Source organism: Ovis canadensis, chromosome 2, assembly GCF_042477335.2.
Source record: "Ovis canadensis isolate MfBH-ARS-UI-01 breed Bighorn chromosome 2, ARS-UI_OviCan_v2, whole genome shotgun sequence".
Lineage (NCBI taxonomy): Eukaryota > Metazoa > Chordata > Mammalia > Artiodactyla > Bovidae > Ovis > Ovis canadensis.
The window spans coordinates 240,457,350-240,472,717 of NC_091246.1; the positions used below are offsets into that span (position 1 = coordinate 240,457,350).

The 15,368-nt window shown below is 45.2% G+C and overlaps 1 pseudogene; it reads right to left on the reverse strand.

The window, feature by feature from the left end:
• Positions 1–8,975: 8,975 nt before the first annotated feature.
• LOC138434746 (large ribosomal subunit protein eL6-like) lies at positions 8,976–10,138 on the reverse strand (annotated as a pseudogene).
• Positions 10,139–15,368: the final 5,230 nt, after the last annotated feature.

The window sequence follows — 15,368 nt, forward strand, 5'->3', positions numbered from 1 at the left end:
ACCGTAATACCCTCCAAGTCCATCCATGTTGTTGCAAATGACAGAATTTAATTCTTTTTTATGGATGAGTAGTATCCCATTGTATGTGTGTGTGTGTGTGTTAGTCACTCAGGCGTGTCTGACTCTTTGCAATCCCATGGACTGTAGCCAACCAGGCTCCTTTGTCCATGGAATTCTCCAGGCAAGAATACTGGAGTGGGTAGCCATGCTACTCCAATGAGGAGTTCTCCAGGGGATCTTTCCAACCCAGGGATCAAACCCAGGTCTCCCACACTGCAGGCAGATTCTTTACCGTCTGAGCCAGCAGGGAAGCTCCATTGTATTTATTTACCACGTCTTCATCCATTCACCTGGTGATGGACACTTAAATTACTTCCATATCTTGGCAATCATAAATAATGCTGCTACGAACATTGGGGTGCATGTATCTTTTTGAATTCGTGCTTTCAGTTTTGTGTGTGTGTGTGTGTGTGTGTTTGTGTGTGTGTGTATATATGTTTTGGATATATAACAACTATGAGTGGAATTGTTGCATCATATGGTAATTCTTTGGGCTTAGAATGAAAACTGACCTTTTCCAGTCCTGTGACCACTGATGAGTTTTCCAAAGTTGCTGGCATATCGAGTGCAGCACTTTCACAGCATCATCTTTCAGGATTTGAAATAGGTCAACTGGAATTCCATCTCCTCCACTAGCTTTATTTGTAGTGATGCTTCCTAAGGCCCACTTGATTCACATTCCAGGATGTCTGGCTCTAGGTGATCACACCATCATGATTATCTGGGTCGTGAAGATCTTTTTTGTACAGTTCTTCTGTGTATTCTTGCCACCTCTTCTTAATATCTTCTCCTTCTGTTAGTGAAAAAAAATGAAGCCACTCAGTCATATCTGACTTTTTGCGACCCCATGGACTGTAGCCTACCAGGCTCCTCCATCCATGGGATTTTCCAGGCAAGAGTACTGGAGTGGGTTGCCATTTCCTTCTCCAGGGGATCTTCCTGACCCAGGGATTGAACCCAGGTCTCCCTCATTGCAGGTAGATGCTTTACCGTCTGAGCCACCAGGGAAGTTCCACATTCTGTCCTTTATAGTGCCCATCTTTGCATGAAATGTTCCCTTGTTATCTCTAATTTTCTTGAAGAGATCTCTAGTCTTTCCCATTCTGTTGTTTTCCTCTATTTCTTTGCATTGATCACTGAGGAAGGCTTTCTTATCTCTCCTTGCTATTCTTTGGAACTCTGCATTCACATGGGTATATCTTTCCTTTTCTCCTTTGTCTTTTGCTTCTCTTCTTTTCTCAGCTATTTTAAATGTAAGGCCTCCTGAGACAACCATTTTGCCTTTTTGCATTTCTTTTTCTTGGGGATGGTCTTGATCATCCTGTACAATCCTGTACAATCATCCTGCCTCCTGTAAAATGTCATGAACCTCTGCCCATAGTTCTTCAGGCACTCTGTCTTTCAGATCTAATCCCTTGAATCTATTTGTCCCTTCTACTGTATAATCATAAGGGATTTGATTTAGGTCATACCTCAATGGTCTAGTGGTTTTCCCTACGTTCTTCAATTTAAGTCTGAATTTGGCAATAAGGAGTTCATGATCTGAGCCACAGTCAGCTCCGGGTCTTGTTTTTGTTGACTGTATAGAGCTTCCCCATCTTTGGCTGCAAAGAATATAATCAATCTGATTTAGGTATGGACCATCTGCTGATGTCCTTGTGTAGAGTCATCTCTTGTGTTGTTGGAAGAGGGTGTTTGCTATGACCAGTGCTTTCTCTTGGCAAAACTCTATTAGCCTTTGCCCTGCTTCATTCTGTATGCCAAATTTGCCGATTACTCCAGGTATTTCTTGACTTCCTACTTTTGCATTCCAGTCCCCTATAATGAAAAGGACATCTTTTTTGGATGTTAGTTCTAGAAGGTCTTGTAGATCTTCATAGAATCATTCAACTTCAACTTCTTCAGCATTACTGGCTGTGGCATAGACTTGGATTACTGTGCTATTGAATGGTTTGCATTGGAAACAAACAGAGATCATTCTGTTGTTTTTGAGATTGCATCCAAGTACTGCATATTGGGCTCTCTTGTTAACTATGATGGCTACTCCATTTCTTCTAAGGGATTCTTGCCACAGTAGTAGATATAATGGTCATCTAAGTTAAATTCACCCATTCCAGTCCATTTTAGTTTCCTGATTCCTAAACTATCGATTCCTAAACCCCTTGTCCAAGGTAAGGAGCAGCGGCTGTGCTTTGCTGGAGCAGCCGTGAAGAGATACCCGACATCCAAGGTAAGAGAAACCCAAGTAAGACAGTAGGTGTTTCAAGAGGGCATCAGAGGGCAGACACACTGAAACCATACTCACAGAAAACTAGTCAATCTAATCACACTAGGACCACAGCCTTGTCTAACTCAATGGAACTAAGCCATGCCACTCAAGACGGGTGGGTCATGGTAGTGAGGTCTGACAGAATATCGTCCACTGGAGAAGGAAATGGCAAGCCACTTCAGTATTCTTGCCTTGAGAACCCCATGAACAGTATGAAAAGGCAAAATGATAGGATACTGAAAGAGGAACTCCCCAGGTCATTAGGTGCCCAATATGCTACTGGACATCAGTGGAGAAATAACTCCAGAAAGAATGAAGGGATGGAGCCAAAGCAAAAACAATACCCAGTTGTGGATGTGACTGCTGATAGCAGCAAGGTCCAATGATGTAAAGAGCAATATTACATCAGTTCAGTTCAGTTAAGTTCAGTCGCTCAGTCTTGTCCTACTCTTTGCGACCCCATGAATTGCAGCACGCCAGGCCTCCCTGTCCATCACCATCTCCCGGAGTTCACTCAGACCCACATCCATCGAGTCCGTGATGCCATCCAGCCATCTCATCCTCAGTCGTCCCCCTCTTCTACTGCCCCCAATCTCTCCCAGCATCAGAGTCTTTTCCAATGAGTCAACTCTTCGCATGAGGTGGCCAAAGTACTGGAGTTTCAGCTTTAGGATCATTCCTTCCAAAGAAATTCCAGGGCTGATCTCCTTCAGAATGGACTGGTTGGATCTCCTTGCAGTCCAAGGGACTCTCAAGAGTCTTCTCCAACAACACAGTTCAAAAGCATCAATTCTTCGGCGCTCAGCCTTCTTCACAGTCCAACTCTCACATCCACACATGACCACAGGAAAAACCATAGCCTTGACTAGACGGACCTTAGTCAGCAAAGTAATGTCTCTGCTTTTGAATATACTATCTAGGTTGGTCATAACTTTTCTTCCAAAGAGTAAGCGTCTTTGAATTTCATGGCTGCAGTCACCATCTGCAGTGATTTTGGAGCCCCCCAAAATAAAGTCTGACACTGTTTCCACTATTTCCTCATCTATTTCCCATGAAATGATGGGACCAGATGCCATGATCTTAGTTTTGTGAATGTTCAGCTTTAAGCCAACTTTTTCACTCTCCTCTTTCACTTTCATCAAGAGGCTTTTTAGCTCCTCTTTACTTTCTGCCATAAGGGTGGTGTCATCTGCATATCTGAGGTTATTGATATTTCTCCTGGCAATCTTGATTCCAGCTTGTGTTTCTTCCAGTCCAGCGTTTCTCATGATGTACTCTGCATAGAAGTTAAATAAGCAGGGTGACAATATACAGCCTTGACGTACTCCTTTTCCTATTTGGAACCAGTCTGTTGTTCCATGTCCAGTTCTAAATGTTGCTTCCTGACCTGCATACAGGTTTCTCAAGAGGCAGGTCAGATGGTCTGGTATTCCCATCTCTTTCAGAATTTTCCACAGTTTATTGTGATCCACACAGTCAAAGGCTTTGGCATAGTCAAGAAAGCAGAAATAGATGTTTTTCTGGAACTCTCTTGCTTTTTCCATGATCCAGTGGATGTTGGCAATTTGATCTCTGGTTCCTCTGCCTTTTCTAAAACCAGCTTGAACATCAGGAAGTTCACGGTTCATGTATTGCTGAAGCCTGGCTTGGAGAATTTTGAGCATTACTTTACTAGCATGTGAGATGAGTGCAATTGTGCGGTAGTTTGAACATTCTTTGGCATTGCCTTTCTTTGGGACTGGGATGAAAACCAACCTTTTCCAGTCCTGTGGCCACTGCTGAGTTTTCCAAATTTGCTGGCATATTGAGTGCAGCACTTTCACAGCATCATCTTTTAGGATTTGAAACAGCTCAACTGGAATTCCATCACCTCCACTAGCTTTGTTCTTACTGATGCTTTCTAAGGCCCACGTGACTTCACATTCCAAGATGTGTGGCTCTAGATTAGTGATCACATCATCATGATTATCTGGGTCATGAAGGTCTTTTTTGTACAGTTCTTCTGTGTATTCTTGCCACTTCTTCTTAATATCTTCTTCTTCTGTTAGGTCCATATCATTTCTGTCCTTTATCAAGACCATCTTTGCATGAAATGTTCCCTTGGTATCTCTGATTTTCTTGAAGAGATCTCTAGCCTTCCCATTCTGTTCTTTTCTCTATTTCTTTGCATTGATCGCTGAGGAAAGCTTTCTTATCTCTCCTTGCTATTCTTTGGAACTCTGCATTCAGATGCTTATATCTTTCCTTTTCTCCTTTGCTTTTTGCTTCTCTTCTTTTCACAGCTATTTGTAAGGCCTCTCCAGACACCCATTTTGCTTTTTTGCATTTCTTTTCCATGGGGATGGTCTTGATCCCTGTCTCCTGTACAATGTCACGAACCTCAGTCCATAGTTCATCAGGCACTCTATCTATCAGATCTAGTCCCTTAAATCTATTTCTCACTTCCACTGTATAATCATAAGGGATTTGATTTAGGTCATACCTCAATGGTCTAGTGGTTTTCCCTACTTTCTTCAATTTCAGTCTGAATTTGGTAATAAGGAGTTCATGATCTGAGCCACAGTCAGCTCCTGGTCTTGTTTGTGCTGACTGTATAGAGCTTCCCCATCTTTGGCTGCAGAGAATATAATCAATCTGATTTCGGTGTTAACCATCTGGTGATGTCCATGTGTAGAGTCTTCTCTTGTGTTGTTGGAAGAAGGTGTTTGCTATGACCAGTGCATTTTCTTGGCAAAACTCTATTAGTCTTTGCCCTGCTTCATTCCGCATTCCAAGGCCAAATTTGCCTGTTATTCCTGGTGTTTCTTGACTTCCTACCTTTGCATTCCAGTCCCCTATAATGAAAAGGACATCTCTTTTGGGTGTTAGTTCTAAAAGGTTTTGTAGATCTTCATAAAACCATTCAACTTCAGCTTCTTCAGCATTACTGGTTGGGGCATAGACTTGGATAACTGTGATATTGAATGGTTTGCCTTGAAGACGAACAGAGATCATTCTGTCGTTTTTGAGATTGCATCCAAGTACTGCATTTCGGACTCTTTTGTTGACCATGATGGCTACTCCATTTCTTCTGAGGGATTCCTGCCCGTAGTAGTAGATATAATGGTCATCTGAGTTAAGTTCATCCATTCCAGTCCTTTTTAGTTCGCTGATTCCTAGAATGTCGACGTTCACCCTTGCCATCTCTTGTTTGACCACTTCCAGTTTGCCTTGATTCATGGACCTGACATTCCAGGTTCCTATGCAATATTGCTCTTTACAGCATCAGACCTTGCTTCTATCACCAGTCACATCCACAACTGGGTACTGTTTTTGCTTTGGCTCCATCCCTTCATTCTTTCTGGAGTTATTTCTCCACTGATCTCCAGTAGCATATTGGGCACCTAATGATCTAGGGAATTCCTCTTTTGGTATCCTATCATTTTGCCTTTTCATACTGTTCGTGGAGTTCTCAAGGCAAGAATACTGAAGTGGCTTGCCATTCCATTCTCCAGTGGACCACATAGGAACCTGGAATGTCAGGTCCATGAATCATGGCAAACTGGAAGTGGTCAAACAAGAGATGGCAAGAGTGAACGTCGACATTCTAGGAATCAGTGAACTACAATGGATCGGAATGGGTGAATTTAACTCAGATGACCATTATATCTACTACTGTGGGCAGGAATCCCTCAGAAGAAATGGAGTAGCCATCATGGTCAACAAGAGAGTCTGAAATGCAGTACTTGGATGCAATCTCAAAAATGACAGAATGATCTCTTATCAAATCCAAGGCAAACCATTCAATATCACAGTTATCCAAGTCTATGCCCCAACCAGTAATGCTGAAGAAGCTGAAGTTGAACAGTTCTATGAAGACCTACAAGACCTTTTAGAACTAACACCCACAAAAGATGTCCTTTTCATTATAGGGGACTGGAATGCAAAGGTAGGAAGTCAAGAAACACCTGGAGTTACAGGCAAATTTGGCCTTGGAATGCGGAATGAAGCAGGGCAAAGACTAATAGAGTTTTGCCAAGAAAATGCACTGGTCATAGCAAACACCTTCTTCCAACAACACAAGAGAAGACTCTACACATGGACATCACCAGATGGTTAACACTGAAGTCAGATTGATTATATTCTCTGCAGCCAAAGATGGGGAAGCTCTATACAGTCAGCACAAACAAGACCAGGAGCTGACTGTGGCTCAGATCATGAACTCCTATTGCCAAATTCAGACTGAAATTGAAGAAAGTAGGGAAAACCGCTAGACCATTGAGGTATGACCTAAATCAAATCCCTTATGATTATACAGTGGAAGTGAGAAATAGATTTAAGGGCCTGGATCCGATAGATAGAGTGCCTGATGAACTACGGACTGAGGTTCGTGACATTGTACAGGAGACAGGGATCAAGACCATCCCCATGGAAAAGAAATGCAAAAAAGCAAAATGGCTGCCTGGAGAGGCCTTACAAATAGCTGTGAAAAGAAGAGAGGTGAAAAGCAAAGGAGAAAAGGAAAGATATAAGCATCTGAATGCAGAGTTCCAAAGAATAGCAAGAAGAGATAAGAAAGCGTTCTTCAGGGACCAATGCAAAGAAATAGAGGAAAAGAATAGAATGGGAAAGGCTAGAATTCTCTTCAAGAAAATTAGAGATTCCAAGGGAACATTTCATGCAAAGAGGGGCTCGATAAAGGACAGAAATGATATGGACCTAACAGAAGCAGAAGATATTAACAAGAGGTAGTAAGAATACAGAGAAGAACTGTACAGAAAAGATCTTCATGACCCAGATAATCACGATGGTGTGATCACTCACCTAGAGCCAGAATTCCTGGAATGTGAAGTCAAGTGGGCCTTAGAAAGCATCACTACGAACAAAGCTAGTGGAGGTGATGGAACTCCAGTTGAGCTATTTCACATCCTAAAAGATGATGCTGTGAAAGTGCTGCACTCAATATGCCAGCAAATTTGGAAAACTCAGCAGTGACCACAGGACTGGAAAAGGTCAGTTTTCATTCCAATCCCAAAGAAAGGCAATGCCAAAGAATGCTCAAACTACCGCACAATTGCACTCATCTCACGTGCTAGTAAAGTAATGCTCAAGATTCTCCAAGCCAGGCTTCAGCAATATGTAAACCGTGAACTCCCTGATGTTCAAGCCGGTTTTAAAAAAGGCAGAGGAACCAGAGATCAAATTGCCAACATCCACTGGATCATGGAAAAAGCAAGAGAGTTCCAGAAAAACATCTATTTCTGCTTTCTTGACTATGCCAAAGCCTTTGACTGTGTGGATCACAATAAACTGTGGAAAATTCTGAGAGAGATGGCAATACCAGACCACCTAACCTGCCTCTTGAGAAACCTATATGCAGGTCAGGAATTAACAGTTAGAACTGGACATGGAACAACAGACTGGTTCTAAATAGGAAAAGGAGTACGTCAAGGCTGTATATTGTCACCCTGCTTGTTTAACTTCTATGCAGAGTACATCATTAGAAACGCTGGACTGGAAGAAACACAAGCTGGAATCAAGATTGCCAGGAGAAATATCAATAACCTCAGATATGCAGATGACACCAACCTTATAAGAGAAAGTGAAGAAGAACTAAAGAGCCTCTTGATGCAAATGAAAGAGGCGAGTTTAAAAGTTGGCTTAAAGCTGAGCATTCATAAAACGAAGATCATGGCATCTGGTCCCATCACTTCATGGCAAATAGATGGGGTAACAATGGAAACAGTGACAGACTTTATTTTGGGGGGCTCCAAGATCACTGCAGATGACGGCTGCAGCCATGGAATTAAAGACACTCCTTGGAAGAAAAGTTATGACCATCCTAGACAGCATATTAAAAAGCAGAGACATTATTTTGCCAACAAAGGTCCATCTAGTCAAAGCCTTGGCCTTTCCAGTAGTCATGTAAGGATGTGATTGTTGGACTATAAAGAAAGCTGAGCACCAAAGAATTGATGCTTTTGAACTATGGTGTTTGAGAGGACTCTTGAGAGTCCCTTGAACAACAGGGAGATCCAACCAGTCCATCCTAGAAGAAATCAGTTCTGAATATTCATTGGAAGGACTGATGCTCAAGCTGAAATTCCAATAGTTTGGCCACTTGATGTGAAGAACTGACTCATTGGAAAAGACCCTGATGCTGGGAAAGATTGAAGGCAGCAGGAGAAGGGGACAATAGAGGATGAACTAGTTGGATGGCATCACTGAGTGAATTGACATGAGTTTGAGTAAGCTCAGGAAGTTGGTGATGGACAAGGAAGCCTGGCATGCTTCAGTCCATGGGGTTGCAAAAGTCGGACACAACTGAGTGACTGAACTGAACTGATGGCCGTTCTATTTTTAGAGTTTTAAGACACCTCCACACCGTTTTCCTCAGTGGCTGCACCAATTTACATTTCCACTCACAGTGTATGAGGATTCCCTTCTTTTTAATTTATGTTTTGGCCACACTGGGTGGCTTGTGGGATCCTAGTTCCCTGATCAGGTATAAAAACTGGGCTGTTGGCAGTGAGAGCATGGAGCCCTAACCACTGGACCACCAAGGGAATTTCCCGAGAGTTCCCTTCTTTCTACATCCTCACCAACATTTGTTACTTATGATTTTTTTTAATGGACCAGTTATTTAATTAGGTTCTTCATAAGAAGTTTAGAACACTATTTTGCAAGGATGAATTCTATTTGTGAGAGCAAACACAGAATAGAAATGGCCCTGGAGCTGAGGAACAGCTTTGATTCTTTGAAGAATCCGTGAGTCCACAGCTTTCTGATCACCCTGGCACTGCTCTGTGATTTTATACTTCTTTCTCTCCCCATCGAAGATCTCACCTTCCTGGTGCCTGGCTTACATAGTTTTCTTTCTTTTTTGGCCACGCCACTGGGCTTGCAGGATCTTACTTTCCTGACCACGGATCAAACCAGTGCCCCCTGCAGGGAACATGTGGAGTTCTAACGACCGGGTAGCCAGGGAAGTCCCCTTCTTCTTGAAGTAAACATCAGTGAGATGTTCTGGGGCCTTCACACCACTGATATCCAGTTTAGTGGAGGTGGCAATGACAAATTTTGTTCTATACCCAGGAACTCGATTGAGGGGAAAGACCGAGTCACAGGTAGCAAGCCATTGCTCACCTGTTTCAGGGAAACAACCGTCTCACCTTTGTGGCACTCAGTGAGGATGCTCAGAATGGGCCCAGGAGAGATGATAGCATGCAATTTTCTCATATGTTACTGAAGGGTTTTTGCCAAGACTCAACAGCTTTCCAGGCCCATCTTCAGTAGGATAATACCTAGGCATTTTGTGAAATTTAATCACTAGGGAAACACCATTCTTGGGCTTCCCTGGTGTCTCAGATGATAAAGAATCTGCCTGCAATTCAAGAGACCCAGGTTCAATCCCTGGGGCAGGAAGATCCCCTAGAGAAGGGGATGGCAACCCATTTCAGTATACTTGCCTGGAGAATCCTATGGACAGAGGAGCCTGGCAGGCCCCAGTGCATGGGGTTGCAGAGTCGGACAGGCCTGAAGCAATTTAGCACGCACGCACATTCTCGTCACCGCCAACTGGTTTTGTGACAGTAGCAAGAACCTTCAGCTGCTTTTTCTTTTCAGCTTGGATTTAGCTGCTGAATACTTCCTTTTGTACAAGGCCTTTCTGGAATTCATAGCTGATTGGGAGTATCTGCCAATTCCTCTGACCAGGACAGGATTTCAGCAGCACTTCTTAACCTTTTTAGCTTTGCCATCAGAATCAGCCTTCTTTGTTTCAGGTTTTTTCTCCTTCGTATCTGGCTTCTCAGCCTTTTCACCTGCCATCTTTCAAGATGGGAAAGAGCTACTTGTGGTCTTTTTGATGGTAGTCGTTCTGACAGGTGTGAAGTGATAGTTCATTGCGGTTTTAATTTGCATTTCTCCAGTTATTAATGATGGTTAGCATCTTTTTCACATGCTTGTTGGCCATCTGTAGGTCTTTCCTGGAAAAATGTCTATTTAGGTCTTCTGTCCATTTTCAATTTTTTTTAATGTTGAGTTGTATGAGTTATTCATATATTTTATATATTTATACATTTCTATACTCCTTATTGATAATATCATTAGCAAATATTTCCTCTGATTCAGCTGATTGCCTTTTTGTTTTGTTGATAGTTTCCTTTGCAAAAGCTTTTATGTCTAACTAGGTTCCATTTGTTTATTTCTGCCTTCATTTCCTTTGCTTTAGGAGACAGAATGACGATAATATTGCTATGATTTATGTCAGTGTTCTGCCTATGTTTTCGTCAAGGAGTTTTATGGCTTCCAGTCTTACATTTAGGTCTTTAATCCATTTTGAGTTTATTTTTGCATATGATGTGAGATAATACTCTAACTTCATTCTTTTACATGTCTAACTGTTCAGTTTTTCCTATTGCCTATTTACTGAAGAGATTTTCTTTCTTCCCTTGTATACCCTTGCCTCCACTGTTATACGTTCAGTTCAGTTCAGTCGTTCAGTCATGTCCGACTCTTTGCTACCCCATGAATCACAGCACGCCAGGCCTCCCTGTCCATCACCAACCCCCGGACTTCACTCAGACTCACGTCCATCGAGTCCATGATGCCATCCAGCCATCTCATCCTCTGTCGTCCCCTTCTCCTCCTGCCCCCAATCCCTCCCAGCATCAGAGTCTTTTCCAGTGAGTCAACTCTTCACATGAGGTGGCCAAAGTACTGGAGTTTCAGCTTTAGCATCATTCCTTCCAAAGAAATCCCAGGGCTGATCTCCTTCAGAATGGACTGGTTGGATCTCCTTGCAGTCCAAGGGACACTCAAGAGTCTTCTCCAACACCACAGTTCAAAAGCATCAATTCTTTGGCGCTCAGCCTTCTTCACAGTCCAACTCTCACATCCATACATGACTACTGGAAAAACCATAGACTTGACTAGATGGACCTCAGTCGGCAAAGTAATGTCTCTGCTTTTCAATATGCTTGTATAGGTTGGTCATAATTTTTCTTCCATGGAGTAAGCGTCTTTTTATTTCATGGCTGCAGTCACCATCTGCAGTGATTTTGGAGCCCCCGAAAATAAAGTCTGACACTATTTCCACTGTTTCCCCATCTATTTCCCATGAAGTGATGGGACCGGATGCCATGATCTTCATTTTCTGAATGTGGAGCTTTAAGCCAACTTTTTCACTCTCCTCTTTCACTTTCATCAAGAGGCTTTTTAGTTCCTCTTCACTTTCTGCCATAAGGGTGGTTATACGTTAGTGAAAGTGAAGTCGCTCAGTCAAGTCCGACTCTTTGCGATCCCATGGACTATAGTCTACTAGGCTTCTCTGTCCATGGGATTTTCCAGGCAAGAGTACTGGAGTAGATTGTCATTTCCTTCTCCAGGGGATCTTCCTGGCCCAGGGATCGAACCCAGGTCTCCTGCATTGCAGGCAGACGCTTTTACCCTCTGAGCCACCAGGGAAGCCCATGTGCAGGTTTATTTCTAGGCTCTCTATACTGTTCTGTTAAGCTATGTCTCTGTTTTTATGCCGGTACCATGCTGTTTTGGTTACTGTGGCTTTGTAATAGTTCACCACATCTTCTGATTCCAGTTTTGAGTTGTGATTTAAAAAGAGGGTCTCCTCAGAACTTCCCTGGCTTGGGTTTGGTCACCAATCAGGGAACTAGGATCCCATATGCCATATGGCACAGCCAAGAAAATTAAGAAAGAAGGAATATCTCCCCAAATTCTCTGCCAAGGACTTATCTTTCCTAGGTCTAGTTCTTACGTTAGTGGTCTCAGCAGGAAGCAAAGGACTGTTCAAAGCATTTGCCAGAAGAAGGTTTTGTTTTTTTTTTTTAATTAGTTTTTTTGGAAGGATAATTGCTTTACAGAATTTTGTTGTTTAGAAGAAGGTTTAGGGAACGCATGTAAGAATTAAAGATTTTAAAATTAAAAAAATAAAAAACTAAAAAAAAAAAAAGAAGAAGAAGGTTTAATGAAGGAGCTATTTACAGAGGTGTGGGCACAAACAGTGAACCGCCCTGGGGCTCACAACAGTGGAATAGAGTCACTAGTCTCAGGGCCTGAAGAGGTAAGGGAGGGAGCCTTGTTAACGAACCTGGCCAGACTCATATCCACGGTCGCTGGCCACTCAACAGGAGCTGTGACTTTTACTGGAGGAACATAGTACCTGCCAAAATCATATCATCACTGACTCAAAGGACATGAGCAGACTCCGGGAGAGAGAGGAGGACAGGGAAACCTGGACGGCTGCAGTCCATGGGGTTGCAATGTGTTGGACACAACTTAGCAATTGAACAACGAAAAAAATCACAGTATTATAAATATCCTGGTCTCACTCTCCTCCTTCCCTCTGATCCTCTGGCAATGTCTCCTACTAGCCAAACTTCACCTGAAACCATAAGGCAAGGAGGCCAAGGTCAGCGAGAGTCAGTCCCTGGACACAGGGCAGGGCAGAGAAGCACAGAGAATTCAGGGCAGGCAAAGAGTAGGCAGCCAGGAGGTTTCTCCTCTCTTCGTGAACTCAGCTTTGCGGAGGGGCTGAGAGGCAGAGGGCTGTGGTTGTCTCTCCAAGCAGCCTGACACCGTAACACACCCTTCTCTTCTCCAAGGCCCAAGTTACTTCAACCAGGAGGCTGTTCCCAGGCCTGGAGTAAATCTCTCCCATCCCTGGCTTCCTCAGTTCCCAGTGCCTCGCCTATCACTCAGCTCAGTGATTTGGCATTATTCTCTGTAGGGGTTTGTCTCCCCAGGGTACAGTTCTAGCATCCTCTTCACTGTGAGCTCTTTGCAGGCAGGGCCCTGGGCCAAAGAAGGCCATTTGCTCTGACACAGGGCCCAGCCCAGGACAAGTGCCCATGTTTGCTGAGTGAATGGAGTCCTGTGGCCTCACCCACCTCCCTCTGCCTTGGTGTACACAGCCTGGGCACATGTGTGTATCTGTTTCCTTGAGTTCAAAGGGACTCTTTGGTGGCAAGTGGCCCTGACCTGGCACACAACAGGCATCAAATGTTGCCTGAACTGGCCTAGGGAGGATTATCCTTCTTTCCTTTATTCATTCAATAAGTTTTTGAGATTTTACATGTACTGTGCTGGCCCTGGGGACACAGAAGTGTTCTTCCTGCCTTCCATTCTAGTGGGGGAAGCAGAAAAGGAAGGAATGGAAAATGAACAATATTATTAAAGACTGCAGTATAATAAACAGGGTGACGGGACACACGGTACATGGATGGACATTTATGTAGGGGATGGGCATAAAGCCTTTCTGAGGCGATGATATATAAGCTGAGACCTGAAGATTAGTGAATGTGAAGAGCTGGAAGGGTATTCCAGGCAGAGGGAATAGCAAAAACAAAGAGCTAGAGGTGTTTCTGGGACCCCAGGGGATTCAGTGTTTCAGCCTGAAGAAGCGCTTAGGGGGAGGTTGAGACAGGCTAAGGAATCAGTGCCGGGGGCTGCCTGGGGCCAGGTCCTGCACTGGGGGCTGGAGGGGAAGGGACAGTCCTCAGTGCGCCACCCTTTCTGCCTGTTGCCTAGCGCCACACTAAACAGTGCTTCTGGCAGGCCTTCCCCGGGCTCCCTCAGCTCCCCTCGGACTGGCAGCGGCTGTCAAACGACCAGCCCCGGAGGCCTTGCCAACCTCCTCCCCTGGAATATTTTTGAGGTAAGTCAGAAAATGACCAGCAGCCTCCAAAACCTGACTTTTTCTTGTGCATACCTTACAAGGGTATATTTGGCTGCCCTGGGTGTTAATCCCCCACCCCCTTGCACTAGACAGAGATATAAATATACCACACCAGGCAGCACACTCAGAAACATGGATTAATGACCATATACTCGGGGGCCCTAGTCACACTCAGAAGACACGCCATAGAGCTGCTGTGAGCACCCCCTCCCACACCCACACACTTCAGTCCCCAGTCTCTCTCAGGCACACAACCACACACACAACTGTATAGATGCCCCACAACACAGTCACAACAGCCAGCCTCGCAGACACTCCACAACCAGCACCATCACCACTCGCATAATCCCTCCCCCTGATCACAGTCACCTACCCACATACCCCCTCACAGACGTGCACCCCACAGTCATCAGTCACATGTGGACACAACAGTTCCACAGTCTCCCTCTCCACACAGTGCACACACAACCATGTTGCGTGCACACAGCCAGCAGGCCTACAGATCACAACACACTGGCCCACAAGCGGTTCCACACGGCCGCCCCACCCCCACCCCTTACTCAAGGCCTCTCTGATTAAACACATCCAGCCCCTCGGCTTGTTATAGTGCCTGGCATTCTTCTGCGATTGAGTCAAAGACCTCCCCAGACAGAGGGGCTAAGTGGAAAGAAAAGCATCAGGAGGGAGCATGCCAGAGGCCCAGGTCTGGGAAGGGGCCTGGCCACTTCCCGCTCAGGGACCCAGACAGCCTTTAGTGTGGAGTTTGATCTTGACCCTGGCGGGGCTAAGGACCTGGGGGAGGGGTCACGCCTAGGAGTGGACAGAAGCGGGGTGCGGGGGGTGGGTGATGACAGGTGGAACAAGCGGAGAGGCCCCTTAACCCTCGCGGCGTGGGAGGGGGAAACAGGAAGTGGGGTTACATATGGACTCAACCCTCCCACGTGGTCCTCCCACCGCCCTGCCCCAGGCTCCCGACTGTCCCCAAACGCACGGGGTGTGGCATTGTCCCCCCTCTTCCCCCTAGCCCTGGGCGACAGCTGCGGGTGCACAGTGCTCAGGCGAGGGGTTTATCGCAGGGCGCCAGGCAGCGGCGGACACCCCCGACCTCCTTGCGGGCGGCGCGCAGGGTGCCGACTTCCCCAAGGTCCTCAACCCACCCTGTCCCCCTCCCGGGCTGGCCGGGCAGGAAGAGCGCCCTTCTAAGGCAGAGCCACCTTCCTCCCCGGTCCTGCAACTGGGGACACTCGGAAGGGAAGGATGGGGAGAAAGAAGACCCGGGAAGACCCCGAGGTGGCGGTTTAGAGATGCCGACCTCCCCTCCCACACCTTCCACCCATCCCACCCCACTCCACCCCCCGCGCTGGT